The sequence below is a fragment of the Neofelis nebulosa genome, chromosome 5 (genome assembly GCF_028018385.1).
Source record: "Neofelis nebulosa isolate mNeoNeb1 chromosome 5, mNeoNeb1.pri, whole genome shotgun sequence".
Lineage (NCBI taxonomy): Eukaryota > Metazoa > Chordata > Mammalia > Carnivora > Felidae > Neofelis > Neofelis nebulosa.
Window position 1 is genome coordinate 39,699,081 of NC_080786.1, and position 27,918 is coordinate 39,726,998.

A 27,918-nucleotide genomic window follows, 5' to 3' on the forward strand; every position below is an offset into this window, starting at 1 on the left:
CCGTTGCTTGACTGATGTAAAATTGAGGATGATTAAGACGATATAATGTTTTCTTCTATTTCATATTCTTTGAATTTCAGTGGAAATGCACTCCATATGTTATAAGAATTGCGTAGTATTGAAACATATTTTACTTGCTTTTATTTTGGATATTGTTACTTTTAGATTATTGAGAGATTATGAAATGCTATTTTAATATTTTATAATGTATTATAGGGTTAAAAACTTAAGTCAATTTTAAAAGCCAGCTTTAAAAATAGAAGAGTAATTTTGATATTTACATTACCTCTGCCATTCACAATCGCAGATTAGGAATGGAATACACTGGAATAATAGCATATAGTAATATTAGAAAACAGTAACAGAATCATAAGAGTGAGTCTGTGTGAATCACATGTGCATGTAAGTTTAAAAAAAAAACATTACCATTATCTTGCCTGATGGAACAAAAAATACTTAAATATTTATTAAGAAAGCCATCATCCCAGGAATTAGATACTTGTTCAGTACATCTTATCCTTCTGGAGCATCTGTTTTCCTTGGGAAATGTTAATACTATAATGACTATTCTAAATGATATCATTTATTGAGCATAAACCTCCCATGACAAAACTGTATGAATTACTGCTATTGATTCCCACCTTCCTGCTTCTCAAAGATGAAAGCTGTAGACAAAACCGTCCACTAAGCTTCCTCCTACTTACCTAAATAACTGTTAACTTGATAATCTAAGATACCATTTGTTAATATCAGAGAACCAATATAAGGAAAGTTAGTATTAATGTTTACTGTTGAACGCTTTTGTTCTGTGATAATCACACTTATAGTATTCACCAAAAGGTGAAAATGTATTAACTGTATAAATTTCTGACCACAGTTGGAATCTGAAGGTTGTGCCTAAACTGTTAAGTCTTGCTAAAGTTTACCTGTGAACTTAATTTTAATGTTGAACTATATACAACTGATGTCAGACATAATTTTCAGGTTTATTTGGAGAGGGAAGAAGAAGCAAAGTGATTAACCCGTGGGAACACTGGCTAATGAGTGAATGTGTTTGAGAGAAAGAGAGAGAAAAAGGAAAAAAAAAAGGAAGAAAGGAGGAAGGGAGAGAGAGAGGGAAAGATAAAAAAATTTTTTTTAATGTTTATTTTTGAGAAAGAGAGAGACAGAGTGCAAGTGGGGAAGGGAGAGAGAGAGAGAGAGAGAGAGAGAGAGAGAAGAGAAGAGAAGAGAAGAGAGAGAGCAAGCAAGCACGAGCAAGGGACAGGCAGAGAGAGAGGGAGACAAGAATCCAAAGCAGGCTCCAGGTTCTGAGCTGTCAGTACAGAGCCTGATGCGGAGCTTGAGCTCACGAACCATGAGATCATGAGAGAGAGAGAAGAGAAGAGAAGAGAAGAGAAGAGAAGAGAAGAGAAGAGAAGAGAGAGAGCAAGCAAGCACGAGCAAGGGACAGGCAGAGAGAGAGGGAGACAAGAATCCAAAGCAGGCTCCAGGTTCTGAGCTGTCAGCACAGAGCCTGATGCGGAGCTTGAGCTCACGAACCATGAGATCATGATCTAAGCCGAAGTCGGATGTTCAACTGACTGAATCACCTAGGTGCCCCAAGAATGAAAATTTTTTAAAGGGCTACTTTGTTATTTGCCATGAGAATGGTCTTGTCTGTGCTAGATGAAGACATTTTCCCTGGTCTTGGAAAATTCTGGTCTATGACAGTGAATTGTAGAGACCTGCTTTAGTTTTAAATAGCTATAATTATTTCTTACTCTGCAGATTGATCTTGGGATATTGAAAACACCAAATATGAGATACTATTGAACCACCCTCACTCTCTCTCATAGGTTCTAGGACACTCTGTAACTTAGCTAGGCTTCTGAATTGTGACTTAGTTGCACAGTTTGGGATATACATTATGGCCAAGTATATTTCTTCCAGGATTCCATCACTTCTAAAGAGTGAGAAGGGTTTTGAGCAAATACCCTTTGTGAAGACTTTTTAAATAAGAGGCATTACTTAAAATTAGTCTGAAGTGAGAAGTATATAACCCAAAGATAAGCATGAAGTTATCACACTTCTACATATTTGTGATTGGCAAAACCTTCTGGAGACTGGCAGTATTTTAACAACTCTATTTTTATTAATTCTTATATCTCCAGACAAATCTTTATTCCAAACTCTCTCCAAATGATATGGAAAATGTACATTGATTACATATTTGAAGCCTATAAAATTGTGGGGAATATTGTAATTTGGAACATCAAGAAATTCTCATGTAACTTTTTATAAAGACATACCATTTAAATATAGAAAATATGACATTGATTCCTTTGATTGAACAAAACATTCACAAGACCATTGTTCAGGCTGAAAACAGAGCTGCAAATTTATAAAACCAACGTTCCTACCTATAGAGATAAAACTCGAAAATAATGTGGCGATAATTTCCGTAATGTTTGGTAAGTTCAGCTGGAGTCAGAAGCAGAATGTTTATACCTTAAGAATTTACGAAGAATGTGTAAGTGCAAACTCATGTTCACATGACACTCTACTTAACAAATTCTTATGTGATAAAACCAGTAGGGGCAAAAAAGGGAAAGAATGTGAAGAGAACACAAAATGTCTTTACTTGACGCTTAACAAATTTAAGTGTCCTCTCCAGATTAGCAACCGATTCCCTCTTTGACACATCAAAGACGGTATTCTGCCTTACATTTTTAGCACATCCAATAGGAAGGAAAAACAATGATAAATACTTTGAAAAAGCTAACGATATCCAATTATGGTATTTAGTTTGCTTTGGAAAAGGAAAGGAAATTAAAAAATATTTCTCCCAAATCTACTTTAATTTTTTTTCTGACAGAGGAGAAAATAATGGACTTATTGCAAGTTGCTAAAAAGTGTTATCAGATTACTGTCTGAACATGACACTGAATAATTTACAAGGGACATTTTCCATATTGATGATTCCTCTCCTCATTGTTTGGAATAACGTTAGTTCTCTTGATTTACTGTTGGTCCAAACACAAGTAGTTTAAAGCTATCATACATGTACCCATAAACTAGTTTAGACTGATGTAAATTCGTGAAAGTTGAAAAATGTTTAAACGATGGCCGAAATTCCATTTTATTTTCCCTTGATCTAGAAACCTTTTCATCAAAAGACTAGCAATGACCTTCTGGGCTTCAGCCGTTTCCCCCTGGAACTTGCAAACTGGGAGACCTTCTCTGAAAGCCAGTGTATTAAACCCCGACTATATAATTACAGCAGACCATGACTGATTGCTTCCAGAGCATTCTTCTAGCCACCACAAGCTGCACTATTTCATACGAAAACAGGAAAATCCTTTGCTCAATTAGGCTGGGACATACAAACATAGTCAAAGTGGCCACAGCTCATTGCTTCTGAGAGACCCTTTTTTATCCAGCAGGGAACTGCTCCACCTGCAGCTGAGCCAAACAAAGCTCACATCTTTAGTTCCTTGATCCTTGGCCAGTTGACAGACCACATCTACCTTTGCTTCTAAACTCGTTCTTAAGTTTCTGGGCGTGTTTCCCTGCATTTCAATTCTCACACTAATTCTGGGTGGCATTGTTATCCATGAAATGAACCATCTACATCCCTAGATTCTCAGTTCTTCTCCCTCCACCCCGTTGACCTCCACATCTATGTCATTTTGTGAATCGACTCTCATAGATTTGCTACTTGCCATCACCTACACAATTTCACCTTTGATATAATACATTAAATCCTCCAGCTGTGTGACCATAACCTAATGCTTCTTGCCTCTCTCAGCCTTTCCGGCTCTCTTATTCTGAAATATATTGGGAACCTCTGGTTTCTCTGCCTTATATATTTTTCTCTCTGGGTTTAACTCCTCCAGCATTCATCTCTTTCCTTGTTCTCCCTAACATCTGATAGGATTCCCTTAGCCACAGGCTCACTCATACCTGTGCCCGTTCTTTCCACCTTCTGTCTTGTTATAGTTATTCCACCTTCTCTTTCCGGCCAGTTCCTCCCATCTGATATATGGATCCCATTTCATTTGGCTTTCTCAGGAATACTGATCTATTGATCATGTTCCTTCACCTGTAGCTTCAAATGTCCCCTCTCACCTGCCTATTCTCTATCATACACAAACATCCTCAAGTCTCTTCTGTCTTAAAAATGATAGTCTTTCTGTCCCATATTCTCTTTCATCTATATTTCATCCTCCTTCTTTCCAGGAAGATTTCATAAAAAGATATTATACTTGCTGACTCTATTTTCTCATCTTTCATTATTTCTTGGAAATTTTTCTTATCACAGTCACCTATGGCATCTTTTTGACAAATGTGCTATTTTCGTAACTTTGACCCATTGACGACACTTGACACAGCTCATCCCTTACTCCTTAAAACACTCCCTTCTCAGGATTGCTAGGGCAATATTTTTGCCTAGAGTTTAGCCTGTTGCTCTAGCTGTTCCTTTTCAGCCTCTTTGAAGGTGCCAGTGATGTTATTTGTCTCTTAAATGCTAGGCCCTTTTTTCCTCTCACTTTTCCTTAATGAGCTTAATGACTCCCATGGCTTCAAAGGCAAAATGGATGTTGACGTCTCCCAAGTCTATATGTCTGATTGCAGTCTCTTTCCTGAGACCCAGAACTGTGGATCCATCCACTTATTGGACATTTCTCATTGCATTTTGTATTGGTACTTTCAAATCAATTCATCCCAAATTGAACTTCTCATCTACTGTAGAAAACTTGCTTCTTCAGAAGTATGTATTTAAGAGAACAGGATAGCTAACCACCCAGTTGCCCATACCTGAAATCGGATCCTACAAGCCCTCCCTTGCTGACCAAATGAGTTACCAGGTCTGTTGATTCTACATATTTTTTTTTTAAAGTTCTTATTTTATTTTTGAGAGAGAGAGAGTGTGTGTGTGTGAGTCGGGGAGGGGCATAGGGAGAGGGAGACATAGAATCCGAAGTAGGCTCCAGGCTCTGAGCTGCCAGCACAGAGCCCTACGTGGAGCTCAAACTCATAAATTGTGAGCCAAACTTGGATGCTTAACCGACTGAGCCACCCAGTCCCTGCGTTTCTACTTCTTAAATATCTTTCATGCTTGTCCACTAGTCCTAGTTCAATGTGAAGTTTTTCTGTCATTAAAACTTAACCATGGCTCTTCCTGCCTTAAGTTACTTTTCCATATTATAGATAGAAATCTTGCCAAATTCTGAATATCTGATTATGTTACTACCTTGCTTAAAATCCAATGAGATTGCTACTATAAGATTTCAAACTCTTGCCCATGGCTTCAAAAGCTTTCTTTTGCTCATATTTCACCCCTCTCCCTGACCCCATTCTCCATCCTTCAACCATACTGAATTAATTTCCTTTATCTAAAGGTGTTTGGTCTCTTGAAGGTCCAATTCTTTGTCTGTCATTCCCATTTTCTCTTCCTGTACATCTTCTTCAACGTTTCTCCCTCCCATTTCATGACTCAGTTTAAGTGCAGATTTTCTCTGGGAAGACTTTCCCGATGCCTCCCCATCCCTCCCCCTCTCTTGATCCCCTCCATGTAAATTCTCTTTCTTCTTGTTTTTGAGATAAACTGATAAACACTATATTGGAATTTCATCTTATAATCTTCAACTTCTCTATATTGCAACCTCCACTAGTGTCATGATTTTATCTGGCTTGGTCAGCATTATTTCCCTAAAGACTAGCACAGGAACTATGTAATACATTTTTGTTGCATAAACACATAATTGAGTATGTTAAATTTACTGAAGGTCTTTTATATTTTAAAGATGGGAGTCTATAAAGCTGCTTGTATGCTCCCTGCTCTCCGGGAGTTTATAATTGAAATAGGAAAAGAAACCTATACTCCTCATCCTTCCCAACAGGAACTCAAAACAAGCCTCACTGTGCCATTTGACCTTTAAATTCAGTGACAGTTCAAGAATGAGATAAATTAAGGCAGGAGGGGAGATGGAGATCAGATTATCTATGGCCTTGAAGTCAAGTCATTGAGGTTCGGTTTGAAGCAACACTGTATTCTTCACGTAACATTAGAGCTGTAAGATATCAACTTGAAAAAAAAAAGAAAGCATAAACTCGTTTTAGAAAGATGATAGGCCAGCGTCATTCTTCTATTTCTCAAAATTGCTTATTTGTATTTCGTCTACAAAGTCTGTTGTTGATAGCCACCTATAGGTCTTGGACATAATTACATTCCTTTGGAGGAATCACCATATTGGCTAGGTTATGGTTGATCACATTTCAATAAAGCAGAGGATTTAAGGAGACATTAAAGAAGTCATCATATCTAGCCCCTCGGAAAGGACAGTCATATAACTTCATACCATCCAGCTTTAACAGAGACCAGTGTATGCTTGATATTGGCATTAATACAGCTATTATTTCAGGGAGTGCATAGCAATACTTTTATTTTCCTTTTTAAAAAATATTTTCATAAAATTGTCTTTTCAAAGTTTAGCATTCACTTAATCCTGTGTATTCTTGAGCTTTAAGATAAACATCTGTAAAATGGAGATAATGATGGTATGTACTTGTAAGGTTATTGTTGAGAATTAAATGGATTCGTCAGTGCTTTTCATCCTTAGTTTAGATCCCTTTATTGTATAAAGAAACTATTTCACTAGTTACCCAGTATATGAAGGGATAATGAGGTAATGAACCCCAGTTCATTACTCTAGTAATGAGGTAGTTCATGCTGGGTCCAGCCTGAGGTTTCTGATTGTCCCAGGACCTGTCTGGCTACCCTGATGCTGCTTGGAAATGATAATCTTTGGAAGTACTTGAAACTCACTGGAGACACACATTTGGAAAGCCCTGAGTTCTTAAAGCTCTTAAAATTATTAAACATAACGAGTGCTCAGCTATTACTGTAGCTTTACAATAACTTTCTAAACATGAGGCAGGGTAGGTACTATCACTGTTTTGTAGATGAGCATCCTGGGGCTTGAGGAGATGTGTGATGTAACCAACAATTTCTTTTAAGAGGTAAATGATTTTGAGCAGAAATGAGACCCCAAAACGTCCTCTCCCCAGCTCTTATCCCAGCCAAGCAAAAAGACACATGAGGATTACATAGAAGTAAATTAAAGTTAGACATGAAATTTTTAATACACGTTCCCAAGTTGAAATTTACTCCTATTGTTTGGTATATCTAGTGTCCCTTCTGGTGGTCGTGTGCTCTGTTTTACAAAATGTGGAGAACATTTTGTATCTTGTACAAAATACAAGAGAACCTTGATTCTGTGGGGATGCTTGTCAATAACGTTTATTCTTTGGACAATGATGTATTACTAACTGGATAGAGTTAAATGTGTTAAGCACACAGACGAAAATCACTAGTGATAAAATATGCTCATATCGTTTCAAGAAGCATGGTCATGTTGTTTTATTCTTCTGCTTCTCTAGAGAAAAGTTCTTTAAACCTGACCCACTTCTTCTTAATTCAGTGAAATGGTACTAATTTTATCACATCAGGGTTTGGGGTTTCTTGAAATGGAACTAAGGGGCATAATGAAAATATATACAAAAAAAAGAAAATATATATACACACACACGCACACACACACACACACACAAATTCTAAGGTAATTTATTCTGAGGACAAGAATTAAAACACTTATGTTAATACAAATGTACAAACACTTCAAAAGAAAACACAAAGAAAGTAGCCTGGCCAATATTCATCAAATTATATGTAAATTACTAAGACATTTTGCAAAAATAGGGCAGAGTTATATAAATTAGTTGAATTATGACATAGTTATTACCCCAACTTTAAAAATGTTACAAATTTTGCCAACTTTAAAAATTTTATGAATTTCTTAAAAAATATTCCCAGTACTTCATTAAATGCTTTTTAAATAGGTCCTAAAACATCATTTTACAAAGTTAGTATTTGAATAGTTTTCTCTTGACTCTGTACTGTTTTTTCGTATTTTAATTAAAATCTGATAAACAACTAATGTAATCTGAAATTACATTAGTAGTAAATTGTCATTTTTCTTGATGAAGTTAGGTATTGCCGAATAGTCATGAAAGACTGAAAAAAAACCCACAAACTTAATAGATAAGTGGATTAATAAGCTATATTAGGCTGGAAGACACTTACAGGGACTTGATGTAAAATGCCTTTCTATACTGGTAATTTACTAAAATAGTCTTCCTGCTTATATAAAATAGGGTAACATTAGAAGAAAACCTTAATAGAGGCACCTGGGTCACTCAGTTGGTTAAGTGTCCAACTCTTGATTTTGTCTCAGGACATGATTTCACGGTTTGTGAGATTGAGTCCTGCATCAGGCTCCATGCTGTAAGCACAAAGCTGGTTTGGAATTTTCTCTTACTCTCTCCCTGCTTCTCTCTCTCTCTCTCTCTCTCTCTCTCTCTCTCTCTCTCTCTCAAAATAAATAAACATTAAAAAAAAGAAGAAAACCTTAATGTATTTGGCTTTTAATAGGAGACTTTAAAATAGCCTAAATACTCAAACTAGCCTCCTAATTAGCGTTCTTACTAAGATACTAAAGAGCACGAGTGCCAGCTCTCTCTGGTCTCTGCCACTACAAGAAAGTGATCATCTGCAAAGTGGGAAGGGAGCCCTCACCTAACAACACGTCCACCACAATCTTTATCTTGGACTTCTCTGACTCCAGTACTGTGAGAAATAAAGATTTGTTGTTTATATAACCCATTCTTGTACTCTGATTATAGCAGCCTGACCTGAGACCTCTATATAGGGGACAGAAGGGGTGTGGGCTTTGGAGCTTGTCCTATTTCTGGGTTTCTCTAGTGCCTGGACATTTAAATAAATACTCATTTAGTGATAAAGAACAAGTCTTAATAGTGGATATGAATACTCACCAAATAAACTGCAGAGTCATTACAATAAAATTAGACTCCCCAAAGAGAAAATCACATAATTCTCAGATGCAGAAAACCTTTAACACTATTTATAACAGAAGCATCTGGCAGTACCCAGATGTTCTACCACTCGCCTCTAGAAGAAAAACCAACCATAATTCAGTGAAATATTATTAGAAAACATAATTTGAGTGTTTTTTCCCCTTGAATGACTATTGATTGAAACAATGCAGAAATATATTCTACATAGATTAACTCAATTTTAAAAAAGTATATTATGTGCAAAATATGTGCAAAATTCTAGCAGGCATTGGGGAAAATCTAGAAATGGATAAAATATTATCTTAAAATTATTTTTTGTCGTTGAATTTGGATGGTGTCTAAGTAGGCTATGTATAAGTAACAGAGAAAGAAGAGAAACTATTTCCTGTTTTTGCTAAGTTTAAAAAAAAACACATACCTTAATTAATGTATTTCATCATAAGCAAGTGCTGATTTATTTTAGGTTCTTTTTTTTTTTTTTTTTTTTTTTTTTTTAAATTTTTTTTTTCAACATTTTTTATTTATTTTTGGGACAGAGAGAGACAGAGCATGAACGGGGGAGGGGCAGAGAGAGAGGGAGACACAGAATCGGAAACAGGCTCCAGGCTCCGAGCCATCAGCCCAGAGCCTGACGCGGGGCTCGAACTCACGGACCGCGAGATCGTGACCTGGCTGAAGTCGGACGCTTAACCGACTGCGCCACCCAGGCGCCCTTGGTTCTTAATATAAAATGAATATAAGTAAATATCAAACACTCCAGGAAAGCTTAATATTTCATTTACCTGTAAGTATTAATTGCCTTATTAATGGTTTGGTCCTTTAAATAAACTATATCCATACACATATTGCACTAAACTGCGCTATATTAACGAGAAATATTAATGATAACTTTAAAAGCCTTGAGTAATTGATTTATAATGATTCTAAAACTAGTTTACAGTGGAGTTTAATTATTTTATTACTAACTACTTTTATAAACATTCTATTCATAAGAACATTCCCCAAGTTTTAGTTTTTATCTGTTAATCAAACATAGTACTAATAGTGTGCATGTTAGATAATACATTACTAGGCCTGAAAAATTTAAAAAAAGATGGCTAGGGGCGCCTGGGTGGCTCAGTCGGTTAAGGGGCCGACTTCGGCTCAGGTCATGATCTTGCAGTCCGTGAGTTCAAGCCCGGCGTCGGGCTCTGTGCTGACAGCTCAGAGCCTGGAGCCTGTTTCAGATTCTGTGTCTCCCTCTCTCTGACCCTCCCCCGTTCATGCTCTGTCTCTCTTTCTCAAAAATAAATAAACGTTAAAAAAAAATTTAAAAAAATAAAAAAAGATGGCTAATTCTCAATATGCTTCTACTAGTTTCCAATAGACATTTCTTATCAAAGTACCGTGTAGGTATTAGAAATACTGTATAGGTATTGGCCATGACAAAGAGAAGTTTTTTCAGTGATAATATTTGTTGTCAGGACCTCCTTTCTCCTCCATTTTCTGTAACAAAATTTTATAATTTCTCATTATGTGGAGTATGAATTGTACAGTGTGATGGTCAGTCAAGAACTTATTTTGCTCAGTATGCTTTTGAGTATACATCTTGCTATGTCTGTATATGATTCCAAGTCTACAATCATCTCTCCAACTTTCTCAGATATCTAAGGATGAGGATAACCAAAAATGTTATATGTAAGATGTGGCTGAGAGAATGTCCAAAGGTAAATTACATACAATACTGTGCAGACTCATTTTCAAGGCAGACAAGCCAGAATATTGAAAAATTGGAAGTCGTCTGCATGGGAAAATGAGAATATAAACTCTGCCTGGGGTGGGGAGTTTCATAGCTGGTTTCAAGAGCTCTGATGAAGAATTTGAGCAAGGCACTCCAAGGCAAAGCAGCTCCATGAATTGGAAGTTTGAGACCTATACTTACAACCTATTCATCTGCTTTTCGGCCCGTGAGTCAAGCTTTCAGACTTGTCTTCATCATCTGTAGAAATCTTACATCATCACTAAGCAACTCAAAGGCACACTGTAAAGTTCCTTTTGCAAAAAGGAAAGCATTAAACACCCTGTAAAGGATACTGGAGCCTCTCTTGGTTCTCCAACTAATTCTTTACTAGTTTGGGTAAATTAGAAAGTGAAGGAACCGAAATTTGGGTTTCAAAAGTCTAATCCAGGAAACTGGTTAGAGCCAGGAAATCTTGTCAGTTCTTTGCCCTGACTCCTCCTCCATTTACAGTCTCTCATTTGTTCCTTCTACATTACTTGGAACTCTTAGCCATTAGGGGGCAAACAAGAGATAACAGTTGGCCAGCATACTTCAGGGTTTCCCATTCTAGCTTGGAACTGAGGTCTGGAGGTAGAAGTTCCAAATGTTTATCCTAAAGGAAGAAGATTTACAGCCTTGTTTATATTTGCAAATTGACAATAGCATGCATGTATAAAAACAAGACTACACGCACACGTTCACACACACAAAAATAGGTATCTTTTTGCTCATGGCTATCTTCATGAACAAGCACATTTTCTTTGCACTCACATTTAATTTTCTCAATTCTAATTTCTGATTAATATTCATAGTACGTAGAGAATCAAGGTATACACTTTTAGACTCATAACTGGATCTTCTTGCTTCCAGAAAAAAGCAGCAGTATTCAGAGAGCTGATACCATTGTGGGATCAATCTACTTTCTTTTTTAAGAGCTCAAAGTATCTAATATACCTACAGATGAGCTGAGAAAAGCATTTACAAGGTGAATTACCTTTTCTATGTATGTTGCTTTGAATTTGTTTTAGTGAATCAAGCCCATTGCTTCAAAGACTTGCAATAATGTGGGACATTGTTTTTTTTTGTAAATGATTAACTAGCCCAGCATTTTGTGATTTAAAAGGTAAGCTAATTATTGTTTTGGATATTAAAAGTATGACTCCATGAACCTAAAACTTAGCAAAGGAGAGGTTACAACAATTGCAAATGTACTAAGAGACAAATCTAGTGCTCTGATTTACTTTTAAAGTCTTAAATATTCAACATATTTGTAGATTCATATGGCAAATTTGCAAAGGTACACTGGGAAGCATGTGGAAAAAAGCCATTCAGAGGGGAAAAAATCACTCTCAGGTAAACTGTAATTACTACTCTGACTTCTGGGCAGTAAAGTCTTTCCCCAGACACTGCAGCAGATTCATCAGTGTGGGCCCATTGTCCCTGTGGGCTGGAGAAGAGCAGTGTTGTTTGGGTGAGTTACTGAGGGGACATCTGTGAAGTGACAGATGTCTGGTGCCTGGGCAGAGCTGGGTAAGCCCATGTTTTGTTTATGAAGCAGCCTCTCTGGAAAGAAAAAATCATTTTATACTTGTCTTTGCAGAACGTGGAATCACACTTCTCTTTAAGTGGTACGTGATTTATACATTAACCTAAGTAATTTTCCTCTTTTCTCTTTATTGCGAAAGTAATTCCAATAGACACTCCGTGGACTAACTCCCCTTTTTGAGGTTTTGTTTACTTACTTCAAACGAAGTGTGTAGCAATGTGGGTTTTTTAAAGGTCAGTTCTCAGGAAGATGAGGAGAGTTTAGATTCTAAATACATTTTCAATACCTGAAACGTCTGTTCTTCCCTTTCATTCCTGAAACCCCAACTAGACCCGAGGCCTCGTTTCTATGGCTTGCAGCCCTTGTCAGAGTTATTTCGACTACAAACAGACTTTTCAATTCTCATGCTTTTGTGCTAGCCTCATAGTTTTAAGCCTTATCTTGGGCTTTTCTTCTTCTTCTCTTTGATCCTATGCCAGAAAAATCTTAAAAGGCAAAGTGAATTTGTGGTGTTTGCTCATTTTTAACTTTGCAGTTCTAAGACAGAAATATCAGAAGCATCAGAAACCTTTACCCCGGTACAAGTGACAGTCAATGACGGCAGAAAAACACAAGACACGGGTTTATTTTCAGGGATATACATATCAATATAACTGCAGATGTGTGTGTATTTCTGATGTTACCTGCATTTCTACTGGTGAAAACTTCAAAACTGAAAGCTAATGTAGAGGTGGGGTGAGAAATATTATACAAATTAGAAAATATTTTTAAAAGAACAGAGTTGGGTTTTTCAGTTTGTGCTAGAGTTTGGAGGAGGCAAATGTTGACGATGCCTTTTTTGTCAAAGTGTAAAGTTCCTATAGAAACAGACAAACTATGTTTTATATAAAGAAGCTCCTTTATATAAAGAAAACTCGTGCGCAATTTCTTTTTGGCGATGTTTTAAAATTATCACCGAGGGTGTCAGGAATAACAAAGGAGAGTACTAGTTGGATATATTATACCCAATTTAGCATGGGAAATGTAGCCAAATTGAGGCAAATTGGAGTTAGCACTGAGTTGTTTTTTTTTTTTCCCCTCCTTGTATATATCATTTGGAATTTCATTTTGTCTTCTGCCTTTCAGAGGAAGGAGGGGAGCCAGGTAGTGTATTTCTTCATAAACAAGTTTTGTAAATTAAGGCTTACCTGAATTTAATATTTTCGGGCATTCTGAGTAGCGGGTCAAAGTCTGAGCTCTGAGTTGGGCAAGGAAAACAAGAGGGATGCTGTTAGGCATGGTTTCAGATCTCCCACTCGTCCTGTGTGATTTGTACAGCCTGAGAGCAGGCTGCCACCTGCTGCTATGAAACAGAGAGGCACGTGGTCTGCAGGGTTCCCAGCATCTTCTCATTGGCCTCCTACTCGTCAAATCCCCACTGGGCCATTAGTCCAATTGTGACCTTCATTTTTTTTTTTTTTTAGAGATCGATCTATTCAGAGAGTAGGAAAATAAATCAAAAAGAAAAACCTTGAAGGATCCTAAAATGCTAGCTCTTAAAGAAAGAAGAAAGAAGAGGTTTTAGTTTCAGGAGTAATTTGAATAAAGACCTAGCCTAGTGATTTCTACAGAGCCCAGTGAGCAAACACTCTTAGGTACAGAACAGGAATTGGTGTTTAACTGCGGCATAAGAGCTATGCAGAGAAAGATCTAAGAGCAAGAGTAAACACCTCCACAAAGCTTTGGCATAACTGCCCTTGTCAAGGAGATAATATGTATCCATTTATAGGAAAAGCATCAGTTGCAGACTCACAAGGGGCGTTTTGTATCTTCCTCTAGATTACTGCTTGGAGCTGATCTTTGGGTATTATTTGTTGATTTTCTTTTTTAAGATCTTTCTAAGATCTTTACTAGCTATTTGTACTACGATCCAAATTTTGATTTTAAAAACCAAAAAGGCTAAATGAACCATATTTCAGTGGTGGAAAGGTAAAATGTCAAAATATTTTCTTTCTTCATTCATATATGAAATTACATGACTGTGAGACTTATTTTTGGTCATGAATTTCATTTTAATGTTTTTAAGGCTCTCAGGTAAAGCTGCGTCAGAGACCCAAACTACTGACATTTAGGCAAATACAGAGGCCAGTGGGTGATGACAATTAGTTTTTATAATCGAACATGGTCCTAGATATTCTCAAGTCTGATTGCCTAAGGAGGATAACAAGGCTCAGAATAGTGAAGTGAATACCCTATTGTCACAGACCTGCATAGAGCACAATGGTGGACAAGTGTCCTATCTCCTGAAATTCAGAGCCTTGTTCTTTGTACTGTCCTATGGTTCCCCTCAAAGTACAAGGCATGGTGATTGGGGAGTCATGTTCCTTTATGGACATGGTGCTTCTAATGATTAAAGAGATCAAGGCTTACCCTTAAGTAATGGTTTACAGTGGGAGAGACCAGGTGGATTTTTAGATTTGGAGAAGAAAAATTTTTCTTTCTAAAAAAAAAATCCTGTAAAGTTGCCCTTTGAGGAATACAGAGGAATGACAACAGTAGGCACCTTTACAAGACCTGAAGCAAATCTTCAAAATGACACTGTATTGGGTCAGCCTTGAAACACCTTAAAATTTTGTTCATTCTCTTCACGGGCTAGTGTGCATGTGTTCTTTTCTATGAGAATATCCAATTCTGCTATACAAAACAACACAGATAAGCTGTATGAAAGTCATAAATGTGTTAAGTATAAACAAATAGTAGAGCATGTATTAAAAAGGTTAGATGGACTGGAGATAATTAATTTTCATGAGTTACTGATTTATACATGAGGCATCTAGCACTATTTATGATACACAAAACATACAAGAGATACTAATTATTTAGGGTACACTAAATATACATGGATACTCAATATACATGAGGTCTTGATTTGGCCACTCACTGGTGACACCATTTTTGTCCCATGTGCCTTCTACCCAAGAAACACAAACCCATGGTTGTTCACCAGGTTAACTGTTTACCAGCTATGGCCAGATATGATTGTCCCTATGTCTTGCCAGTGTGTGTTATTGGGTCAGGACCACTCCAATCCAGGATATTTTTTTTTCATATTTCAACATTCTTTTTTTAATGTTGGCTTATTTTTGAGAGAGAGAGAGAGAGAGAGAGAGAGAGAAGAGAGAGAGAAGAGAGACAGGGAGAGAGGGGGAGGGGCAGAGAGAGAGGGAGACAAAGAATCCAAAGCAGGCTCCAGGAACTAAGCTGTCAGCACAGAGCCGGACGCAGAGCTTGAACCCACGAACCATGAGATCATGACCTGAGCCAAAGTTGGACATTTAACCGACTGAACCACGCAGGCGCCCCTCAACTTTAATTCTTTAAATACACCGTTGGAGTGGTTTGGAGACTGATGTGGCAGAAAGAAGGAGAAGATACATGAACACTGTTATAGTACAGGAGGAAACTAATATGCTATTCCAGATGTAAAAGAGTAGAATAGTTCATAGACCAATTTAAAATGCTCAAATCACATGGTTTATTAAAGGACTTTAAAACACAGGAAGAAGGAAGGAGAAAGAGGTGAAATGAGTTAATACAGTTAAGATAAGCTGTAGCATACTACTAGAATCCTGGGTACACAAATTACCACAAATTTAGTGCCTTAGAATAACACAAATTTATTACCTTGTAGTTCTAAAGGTTTGAAGTCCAAAATGGGTCTCACTGGACTAAAATTAAGATTGTTCTCCTTTCTGGAGGTTCTGGGAGACAATCCTTGCTTTTTCAAACTTCTATAACCAACCCTTGTTTCTTAGCTCATGGCCTCCTTCTAGCTTCAAAACCATTAATGGCAGATTGAGTTTCTCATGGTGCTTTCTCTCTGGTTCTGACCCTTCTGTCTCCTCCTCCCCTATTTAAGGACTCTTGTGATTATATTGGACCCACCTGGATAATCAAGTATAACCACTTTTATCTTAAAGCCCAGTGATTAGCAAGCATAATTCTACATACAACCTTAGTTCCACCTTGCCATGTGTGTATACACACACACACATACACATACACATGACATATGGGCATGGAATAGGACATGAACATTTTCAGAGGTCATTATTCTGTTTATCACTTTCTTGGCATTGGACCTAGAAGCTACCATTGTATCAACACAATTTTTCACATGACTACTGGACTTATTCATTTAATAATCATTCATTTGATATTGATTTACTACTATGTGCATGGCTCAGTTAAGGAATCCTCAAAGCCTGCCTGCCTTCCTTCCTTCCTTCCTTCCTTCCTTCCTTCCTTCCTTCTTTCCTTCCTTAACCTCCACCAGAAAGCTTGTAGCTTTATTTTATCCCTTTTACTGTTACTAGAAAATATCAAGGAGCTACAGGCAAAATCCCAACCCTGCATGTCAGATGGAATTATGAACTCAAAATTAAAATGACCAAACATCCTGGTTTGCCTGGGATTGAGAGGTTTCCTGGAACCCAGACTTTTGGTGCTAAAACTGAGACAGTGCTAAGCAAACCCATAAATCAGAGCTCTCTTTAACCCCCTGCCCATCCATTCATTAGCTTCTATAAGCCCCTGGAATTGGAGGGTTGTGTGTGTGTGTGTGTGTGTGTGTGTGTGTGTGTGTGTTAGTCTTAGGCAAGGAATCTAAAAGCTATGGCTCTGTGGTTCAAATATCTACAGAGTTGTGAGCATCATCTTACCTTACTTTTCCTAAATTTATTCAATGGTAGAATAAAATGTTTGGAGAGATTATCAAAAAGTTGTCTTTCAATTCTAAAATGATATGATATTTTTATTTTTGGTGAAATTGTTACTAAATAGCTTTGAAATAAATAGAGAAAAGTTCCATGCTAGGGCTCTGTTCTTTTGTTATCACATTCCTGAGAAGCCATGCACAGAGGACTGTTTAAGGCTCCCACTGGTTTTTGGCTATTTACATAGAAAGTACTTGGCTCTTTCTGGAGTCTTCCAAGATCCAAACAAATATTTGAAGTTTGGGGCATTTAAAGATTTTAAATAGGGTGAACAAGCATATAATTAGCCTTGGTTTCGCTCATGGCCCTAGGCATGGCTTTTCCACGATGTTTAAGTTCTGTTAGTAATTATGATGTGTTTGTGTATTTGTGGCAACATGGTTGTTTCATAAGTACTTTTCTGCTTTCTTACCACAAATGGAAATATGGATTGCTTATTCAATAAAATACTCTAACGAGCAGAGATCTTGAGATATAGCAAACAGATGATGAAACAACTCTTGAACAGCATGTGGATAAATATGGGGTTTATAAAAAATAGTTGATCATTAATATCTTTACAGTATGAAGTTAGGATATATAGGATTTGGGTTAGATGTGAGAAAGGGAGACTATTTAAATACCATTGAAGGGAGTTCTTTTACATCATTTAGGAATGTACATCCTCCAGGGAAAGGAGTTAGAGATGAAGCAAAACAATGGATCCTTGTGGTTGTTGGGAAGAATAACCTGTGCTGTCACCTGTTTGACTCCTGCCTGCTGTGCACACTGTAGCTTCTGTGGCCAGCACATGCCGGCCAAACCTGGCATTCCAGACAGGCCCCAGAAGTCACTTTTCTTTTCCATTATTCCCTAATTCAAATGTACATGGCAAGAAATTCAACAGGAAGGTCACCAAACACTGTATTTGCCCTCCTTAAACTTGCTCACCCTGTTGTATCTAAGAAAGAGTACTTGACTTTTCTCTATGGACAGTGGCAGGGAGTTTGAGCTAAGAGCCCAAGGTAGTATACAGTTTATACTGTTACTCCTTTTCCCCATAGAATACAAATTGAAGAATAAGGGAAAGTGGGAAGGTGAAGACGGGCATATCCCAGAAGCACTTGTGAGTTTGGCTTTTAAGAAGGAACTCAAATATTCATTCCTATTGGCCCATCTCTCTGGCCTGTAGTGCAGAGGATTGGACAATACAGTTTTCTGCCATTTGTTCCTCTGAATCTTAGTCATTCCTATGGGCTTGGGTAATTATGAGCTGGCCAACTCAGTGGTGTGCATTTTTTTTTAAACCTTGTACTTTTGTTTTACAGTATCTCCTGCCTAGCGTAGGACAACAGATAGGAAAATGGGCCTTTAGAATGTAAGAAAAAATTGATAAATCTAAAAAGCAGATGGATAAATGTGGTCAGGTAAGACTGGGACCACCACAACACGCTGCTTAATCGAAGAGAGGCGGGGCCAAGTATGTGTGATCCATAGATGAAACTTGCCAATAGGCCTGATTTTTGTGTGTCCATCTTGGACACGTGAGATGAGAATGAGTTTCATCAGTGGGTGGCTAATTTAAGACCTCATGAAGACTGAGACATCTCCTATGCCTTTTGTATATTTAGTACTCACTTGGGCCTTCTATCTTTTAAGACCTATAGTTAAAACTCCTATGCTCTGCTTTATCTGTATCTACTGTGTCTTATGAATTGCTTTTCCTTAATGCATATCTAAGTTATATCCTTTCCATTTGTTTTATAGTCTGTAGAAGATTTGAATATTCTAAAACAATAAAGCAAATGTATATTCACACTTCATTAGAACATGTGTAGGAAGTGTATAGTCCTTTTACTATGCTGTAAATGTATGGGGTATACTTGTGTGTATATATTAATGGTTTCCAAGTTTTTCCTGTGATTATGTTAAACTAGATGGTGGATTATATGAATGCTTATGTTATTTTAACAACAGGGTTGAGGATTAAGGAATGAATAGGTCTTTTTACTACCGCATTATTATGCTTAAATAAATCATTGTAGTCAGTATTTATTCATTCAACATGTATTTTTGACAGCTTAAAATTGTAATCTGATGATGAAGACAGTATATGGTGATGATATATATATTTCTAAACTGTGCTATATGTTCTAAGAGAAGTGAAAAGATTATAATTACGGAAAAATGTCTTGGTTGAGGGATGAGAAAGTGAAGAGGTACATCAGGGAAAGCCTTCCAGAAGCAGCATTTGGCCTGAAAAGGGAGCAGGCCACACGAAGAGAAGAAAAAAGAACACTTTAATTTTAAACTCAAACAACTCGAAACAAATATTGAAGCCCGTGAGGTCTTGTACCTGCTGTAGCTAAATAAGATGCAGAATGTTTGCATTTCATGTCCCCTTGTATCCTCCACCAACCCAAACAGCATTTATAATTTGTCTAGCTAGATTTCGGATTTAGTTGTGGTGTCAGATGAGACTTAAGTGAGCTGCCTTTTTAATCAGGTGACTACCTTCAGTCTGAAATCTGCCTCCCAACCGTCTCTTAAACAGGTAAATCATGTGAGCGCTTTTTGCCGGTGATGTTGCCAGGGAGACGAGCCTGTGTTCTCTTTCAAAAACCACGTTTACAATGGGAAGAATTGCCCAACCCATGACTGCCGTGCTTGATTACTATAGCAGGTGGGGGACAGTGGAAGAGAAAAAAAATTATTCTCTTTTCGCACAGAATGTGAGATCTCTTATATTTTATTTAGAGATTCAAAAATGAAAGTCATAATGAAAAACTGGTGCCAAAAAGGACGTGATTTTGTGGCTCTCCCCAGGCAAGATTCAAAAGAGAAATGAAAGACTGTAGTTCAGAAGACTTTCAATTAATTTACTAATTAATTTTCAATTTACTATAGATTTCCCATTGTGAGCCAATAGCAGTGGTGTCGTATATTATTCAAATGCCATTGACTGATGAAGGTAAAATTTACTTATCTCAGTAAAAATCTTAATACACTAGGCTTTATACCATGAAAATCTGGAAGGCTAAAGATGATAATTTTTGCCTTTATTCCAATGACTCTTTCATTTTTTATCAAAGGGAATATGTTCAGATCACTTACATTAGCCTGCAGTTGGGCAAAATCATCAAACACAAAACCTATCTTATAACTAAGTGTTGAAAATCACGTAATTTGCTGAATACTGTACTGAAAGTAAAGGACGAAATGGATGTATGGGTGCAGAATGGTTGTAAGTGTATCAGTTGTTCACCCTCGTGATTGGGTGGCTGACTGTTGGCTGTGGCTTGCTGCTAGGAAAGGATCACAATTCCAGATTAGAAGTATGGTTTCTACTGAACGCATATCGCCTTTATACCATCATGAGGTCAAAAGATTGTAAGTTGAACCATCATGAGTTAGGAACCATCTGTATGTGTGTAAATCCCCTAAGATGTCAACATTTGACATTCTTAGTCTCAAATATACAAATGCTCATTTACTTTTTTATTCTTACAAAATCCACAATTTCCTTGCTTATATACAAAGAGGCTACTTTTAAGGCTACTTTTAAGGCTGTACTTTTAAGGCTACTAGTTGAGGAAAAGGGAGGATTGAGTGCTCTCTGCTTAGTGCATTGAGCTTTAGAGGTAGAGCACTGATTTAGGGTTCTATAATCACATAGAAGAAAATTCACAGAAGCTATTTTGTGATAGGCTATAACATTAAGTGAGGGTATTTTGAGATGATGGAGTCAATTCCATGTTATGAGCTACTCATGGTTCTACCATGAGACTACCACCTATGTGAAAAATAGAGTAAATAATTGCTATCACCCCCAGTAAGAAGTTAGGGTGACCATTTCTATCATTGTTACCTGAGGAGTGGGTCCTTTTTGATGTCTGACTATAGGGAGTCATTTAAATGTGGGACAGCGGCAAAATCCAATCATAATTTTGCAATAGCTGCGGGCTAATGGACTCACAGTTTGGGGTATGAAGGGGCAGGGGGAGAAACCCCATGGAACTATTACAGAGTAATATGAAACTATATGATAAAATTTTATCTTTAATATAATTGTGTCAAAATACATTCTTCAGAGTAAAGATTATGGGAGGATAGTCCAAGCATCTTGCTTTCCAAATTAATGTCTACTTACATGGAATACTGTTGAAATATGTATATATTTATTATAAACTATTTCTAAAGATTTTCACTATGGAACTTGTATTTATCTAACCCAAATATATGTTAATTAGATGATCTCTATGCCACCCAATGATGGGATGTAGATTTCCCACCCCATATCCACCCCTTCCTAGGACAAGGACAACCTTCTGATAGCGCATTTGGCCAACAGTGAAGTCTATCTCCCTCCTGATCTGGAGTGGGATGTGCTATATAATCTGTCCCTCTCCTGATGCCAGGTTCCTCATGGGCACTCTTTTGTACCCCTTTGTTCTCTTTGCTAAGTTTCTGCTTAGAACTACAGAATTAGCATTGCCCCATTCAATGGTACTTTTGCCACTATGATAACTTCTAACAGTGGGTTTTAATGTATGATGTAATTAATGGGAATTTGAAGGATAACAGAGGAAACTGCAACAGTGAGGGGAAAGTGACCTGGAAATTAGATGTTAAAATGACTTTTCTGTAGTCTAAGGACTGAAGATAAGAGCAGAATAAACTATCATAGGGTTTCCCTCTTGAGAACATTCTAATTAATGACTTTGTGTTCTTTTTTTGTAGTCCCCCTACCAGAGAGAGCAAGAGGAGAGGGGAGTGAAGGGGAACTACGGGGAGAGAGGAGAGGCACACTGCTCTCTTACGGTGCAAATGTGTATTTCATCAGGGAAATCCTACCCAATGACTATCCCCTTCCATCAGGATACTACTCCATGGCAGTCTGTTTGCAGTAATAACAAATTGTAGTGTTTGGTAAAAGTTTAAGCAAAAGAGAAGGAATTGGACAAAATGCTTCACAGAAATCTTCTATTTAGAATGGATTTTAGAGCTCCTCTCCCTGCCCCCATCCAAGTTTGGTATTTTGATATTCTTTCCTGCTGGTGGATAGCTCTTGGGCAAAACACTAACATTCAGATACATACATTCCCAAGGAAAAACTGCATGTCTTAAAGATAAAATAGTACAGCTCAGTTTAAGATCAATTATTATCTTTATTTTGAGGAGTGGAAACTTTGGGAAATTATACTGCAGTTAGGAAGATGGCCTTTTACATTATTATGCAAAGTTGTTTTTGTCCTCTTTTGTCTCATTCTTAGCTTCCATATTCTGCCCATGGGGCCTGATTCTCATACGGCATAAACTGATATCTTAAACAAAATAGCAATTTTCCTTCCTTTGTCCCCAATTTAACATGGAGACATCACAGTTGTGTTCTGAATGCTGATTGGGAGCAAAACTTGTTTATTCTAGATGGTGCAGGCCAGTGATACTCTATTCCATCAGAGAAATAGCAGGTCTCTTTCAGGGCCCCAAGGTCTGGATTTATATGACTTGGGAAGACTATGGTTGACTATTATTGACTTTGCTCACTTTCTGAGACTATTCTAGGAAATTTATGAAAATATTATGGACTCAGTATACAATACCAGTTTGGTGTCTGAACCAGGCTGTTTTTGTCTGACTTAGAATCCCTCTTATTTCTCATATGAAATCGTTTAGACTTTCAAATCAACTTCATATTGATCTAGATCATCATGGAACTTACCAAAGGGGAAACCCTGCACAATCATAAAAACAACTCACATGATAGTTGAGGCCCCTCTGACTTACCTTTGGCATATTTCTATATGTAACCCTTAGATCACCTAATGTACCTGTGTCTGTGTTTACAAATAGGACTTAGGTCCACCCATGTACTATACTCACATTATGATGGCTTTAGATTGCAATGGCCACCGCTTTTCAGGCAAGACCCTTTATCTTTCCATAAACCCCAATTATATGAGGAAATTCCCCCCAAAATATATATATGCCACATTCCATTGAGTGCACTGTAATTATCACACAGAAATATCTGCCAAGTCTATCTTTCTTTGTAAGGCTGTTTCTTCTAAGTGAACTTGGTCACCTGCAAAACTGTTAGAAGGAAACCTACTATATTAGCTGCTCAAGGTCATCCCCAAGAGCATCTTTATTTATGCCATGGGATATTATGTCCTGCTTACCTCTGCTTCTCCAAGTCAAAAGGAGAGGCTAGGATTAGCACAGTGGAAGGAAAATGTCCTATTTCATCACATCAGTTGCAGTGTAACACAAAGACCTTATGGAAATAGTTTCCACAGATTCTAGCACTCTTCCAGAATCTCATCATCTTTTATAAACATATTTCAGTTCCTGGAATTAACCTTTGTAACCCAGTGATTCACAGGAATAGACATCATGTCATTTGCTCCATTACTGTTTTTCTCTTCTCTGCCTCTGTTTTTAACAACCACTTTCACCTTTCATGAAATTGGAAAAAAAAGAGTGTAAATATACTTTACAAAGGAATGATGGGAGGTGTTGTGTGTGTATAAGTGTGTGCACTCCTAAGCCAGACTGACTACACTAGCAGTCTAAACATCTCAGCTCAACCCGTTGAACCTATTATGCACAATTTAACCATTGCCCTGGGAATAACAGTACTATCTCTAGTAAATACTAGCTGTAAAACAAAGTAAGATTTATGGTTCAAATCTGTCTCTTGGCTTGCCTTTTCTTGGAATGTTGTTGTTGTTGTTGTTGTTGTTATTATTATTATTATTATTTTTTTTTTTTATCCCTCCAAATTCTCTCTTTATTCTTTACCTCTAATCACAACTTCCAGGAATTGGTAAACTCTGTCTTTCCCTCTTCCCTTAATCTACCCTTATTTACATTTACTGGCGTCTCTCACTATTATTCTCTCTGTCCTCCTCCAAAGAGTTTTCTAGATGGCTCAGTTTGGGTCATTCTCCTTGATCCTTGGATATTTGCATTCTTTTTCTTTTCAGTTTCCCCGGGATTTCTGAACTGGTTGATAATCTAACTTCCAGGAATATAATCCAGAGTGGCTATCATGTAGGACCTCCACTGAAGGTTCACTTTGGTTTTTGTACCCTAAAGCTCTGGAAAAATACATGTTGCTAATTTTGTGTTCATTGTTTGGGCATAGGCAGGACATAGACCTTGAATATTGAATCCTACCCTAGCACAAAAATTATCTATTGCTATATTAGATAAGATTATTGCTTCTGTCTTTTCACAATTATGAGCTTTTATCAGCAGGAAAGATAAAGGTAATTATTTTTGAATTAAATTTAAAATCAATTTTTCTTAAATCAATTTAAGAATTGATTAAAAATTAAATGAAGCTAAAATGCACTTGAGAGACCATAGAATCCACTGAATAGCAGGAATTTGTATTTGTATTTTCCTTACTTAGACATCTCAAAAACTATAAAAGTTCATGCCTCTTTGCCTAAACTTAGCAGCCAACACCATATGAAAAGGATTTCCTTTATTTTATTCATGTCCCTTATGAAATTAATCCTTTAAGTGCATATAGACTAAGTCTGAAATAAAGGGATTAAAGGATTGGCTGCAATAGTTTTATATAAAATAAAACTATAAATAAAATGTACAACATTCAAGTATTAACAGCATAAACCAGTTCTATTGGACACCCAACGGTATGGAAAAAAAATAAAGCTATACAGTTCGCATGATGATATATAAGCTTTGTATATTATTGGGAATAAGAATGGAAAATACATAGCCAAAGGAGTGAAAGATTTAGCTAGTATTATGGGAGAAATTAAAAAGCAAAAGGGGAGATTAGAAGCCTAGTCAGACAACCACACTACTGGGATGACATTGTGGTAGGGAACAATGCTTGAATCCCTGAGAAAGGCAGGGGGTGTGTGTGGCTGCAGTAGATAATAGATGCTGTAGGTCTAAGGAAGAGTCATTCAGGAAGTAGGAATCAAAAGCTGAATCATTGGGTCAGGAAAGTATTTATATGGGATCAGATAGAGATAAAAATACTTTGGTCAATCTACTCTCTACAAAAACAACAAAAATGAAATGTATGATTCTTAAGTATATAGAATACAAGGAAATAATCAGACATGTGTTTAAAGAAAAAGGATGTATGCTTCAAAGTTTCTTATAATAGCAAACATTAGAAGCAGCTAAATTGTCCAACAATCTATTGCTTAGTTAAATAAATCGTGGCATATTCCAACATTGGAATAGCTTGTAGCAATTAAAATAATGACATAGATTTTACCTTCATTAACATGGAAATATGTTCATAATATTTATATATAATAAAGGTAGGTTACAAAACAGTATTGAAAGCACAATTCATCTAATATTGTAAAATTACATTACACACACGCAGGCAGGTGGGCCCAGAGGAATAATTTTGATAATGGATCTCTGCGATAGTGAGATTAAAGGTAATTACTTTTTCTTTCTTATGCTCTTCAATGTGTGTTTTGTAAGCTATTACTTATAATGACAATGTATTGATTTTATCATCAGAAAACAATTGGAAGGATAAAGAAAAGGAAGAATGTGTCAATGTAAAGCCACAGGTTAAAATAGAAGCTTGACATTTAAGCATATTGTCAGAGCATTTGACATTTTCAAAAGATGTATTATGATGAGCAAATAATCTGTTCATTCGTTATTGTTTTCCCTCCCTTGGGTGCAACAGTGCTATTGAAAAATGATTCAGAAGGACATAGGCCTGAATTGTTCACTAAATAAGGGCACTTCACAAAGCACCATAAAATGGAAGTAATTACAAGATTCATAGAATTTGTGCTGAAAAGGACCTTTGAGGTTTAGTCCAGCTTTCCTCATTTTACACATGAGTATGCTGAGCCCCAAAGAGGGTACTTGATGTACTAAAACTAATACATGTAATAGAAACACAGACAAGACCAAAACTCAGGACTTATTATTATTTTCTTTTGATTTCTAATTTGGAATCTTTCATCATGTCACAATTATTAAAGGTGATAAGATGCAGAAGTGAAAGAACAGAAGACCCAAACTAACTTTTTTAACTTGTCATTTCTACTTTAAAATGTTGAGAACAGGGACACTTGGATGGCTCAGTTGGTTGAGCGTCCGACTCTTGATTTTGGCTCAGGTCATGATCCCAGAATTGTGGGATTAACCCCTGCTTGGGGACTCTTTGCTGAGTGTGGAGCCTGCTTAGATTCTTTCTCTCTCTCTCTCTCCCTCTCCCCATCTTCCCTTATCCTCTGCCCCTCTTTGCCTCTCTGCCACTCACACGCTCTAAGATAAAAAGAAAAAGAAAAATAAATTGAGAAAGTGGAAATATGCCTTACTAAACAATTGCAACTTTATGTAAATTTTGTGATTTCAAAAAAATCTAATGATCCCAGCCAACAAAAGCAGAGAAAAAATCATGTCTGAATTTGTAATCTACTTAGAAATTAATGTATAAAACATTGATATACATAATGATGAGTTAAATGGCTGTAGATAAAGTAGAAATGCCCACATGACCCATAGTCTGTGTTTTGTTGTGTGATTGTAAAAGAAGAGGAGGACCAAAGCTCTGACTCTTGGGAACATAATGATCAATAATAAACCCTAAGGGACCTTGGTTCCTTTAAAGTTACACTAGAGACTTAATGTCAACCCCAGGCTTCTGGAGGAATGTGGCTGAATCAGCGCCCTTCCTCCCCCAGAGTGCCTCTTTCTACAGACCTGCCCAGTACTCCATGCAGGAAGAAGACACATAATGGGAAATTACTTGTATCCAAACCATGCTACTTTTGGAGATGATATAAAAATGTGAGATCGTCTTTAAGTAACTAGTTCCAAAGTGAATAATTCTTGTTATTCAAAGAACAGCATCTAGCTTAGTCTCTCCTTGTAGAAAACACACACAGCCATTCATACATTTCCTTCCATGTAATTAATTTGTTTCAAATATCCTTTTTCTAAACTCCTTGCTAAAGCCATGACATATTAAATCCATATTCTTTTCATCAGCTTCCAAAATGTTCACAGAATCACTGCATGAATGCAACCTCAGCTTCTGTAATGTGGATATTTTTTAGCTCTTCTAGGAAAGAATCCAAAGAAGCTGTAAATCAAAATAGAGGAAAAATGATAGAATGTCTTGTTCTAAGTTTTGAGGTAGAACAGAAATGAGGTCTACCATGGTTTGTCTGTCTTTTAATTGTCATCACATTGGTCAAATTAAACTCATTTTGTTTTAAGGAGTGGTTATGTATGATTCCCTCCAGGAATTCTATGGAGCGGTCACGTGTGACTCCCCCAGGAATTCTAGTAGGATTTCACGTGGACGAGAACTGAGCTTGTGCCAGGTGTAGTAAAGACAGCTGTTGTGTATCTTGCTCCACGCAACAATGCCAGTTTCCAATATCTTGAGTTCTCAGTAGATACTGCTGGTGCTTGAGTCTGGCAACTGGGCCTCACAGAGAATGGAAGCTTTCTCTGGAGCTGAATGTCCACTGAGAGTCAAACATCGACGGATCCCTGGACAAGTTACTTTTTAGATACCACTTCAAGAAAACCTTAGGTCTGTTGCTTAAAGTACTCAATGGATATAAAGAAAGTCTTGTTTCTAATATTCAGTGTAATTGAGAACCAGAGCAAATTTCATTTTACCCCAAATAAAATTTGGGGGAAGCAGTTGAAGCAAACCCAACAAATTCTGTTTGTTTTTTTTCTTTAGCACTTATGGCTTTTAGGATCTCTGACAATACCAGCCTTAGATTTGTTTAAAACACCATAATCAGTATGTTTCTTTTTCTCAGTTGATTTACGTAGAATTTAAATTCGAATCCCACATGAATTTACAGCTGATAGTATTCAGTTTAAGAGAAATACGTAACTAGTAGGGGCTTATGTCTCTGAAGAAAGTCAAAATGCACTGAAAGTCCCCTGATTATTATGTTGCTATTGTCACTACA